The sequence below is a fragment of the Sinocyclocheilus anshuiensis genome, unplaced genomic scaffold, assembly GCF_001515605.1.
Source record: "Sinocyclocheilus anshuiensis isolate Anshui unplaced genomic scaffold, SAMN03320099.WGS_v1.1 scaffold1989, whole genome shotgun sequence".
Lineage (NCBI taxonomy): Eukaryota > Metazoa > Chordata > Actinopteri > Cypriniformes > Cyprinidae > Sinocyclocheilus > Sinocyclocheilus anshuiensis.
The window spans coordinates 6,898-7,581 of NW_015538027.1; positions in this window are offsets into that span (position 1 = coordinate 6,898).

The window sequence follows — 684 nt, forward strand, 5'->3', positions numbered from 1 at the left end:
TTCCCATTCGTGTGTCCAAACATTTGACTGGTACTATATATAGAATACAGTATATACATAAACAGAATATATATACATAAACACATTTTTTGCATTGATCACTCAAATGTGGTGATCAAACACTTATAATGATGTGACAGAGATACATAATGGAGGCAGGGCATTTAACAATTTAACAATAAACTTTATTATCCAAAATAAGTCTGACATCAGTGCACTGGACAGTAAAGTTCAATTCAATTCCATTCAACTTTATTCCGTTGAAGTTTATTTCACTTCGGAACATTCATTTACGGATTTGCACTACTGTCTTCACACACAGACAAAACTTACTAGAGAAGTGTGACATAATATACAATATAAATTCACGTCTCGGGCACTTTAATGCCCTTTGAATGTAACGTGTACGTTCCCTTGGAACTGGAATCATGATGGAATTTCATGTGAAGTCCACTTCACAGGGCACTTACGGTCGAATAAGACCACGCTTGAATGCTGCTGCCTGAACAAGAGACCTCCTTACTGAAGTGAAAGTGTTGACTGGTGTCACTATCTCGCGATTCCTTCAGCTCGAGGAGCCCTCTCGAATGCCACCCTCTGCGCGTCGGTAGCCCCCCGGGATCGCTTGATCGGTCGGCGCCGGACCGCGAATTTAACCACCCGTAACTCCCGAACCCCGGGGGC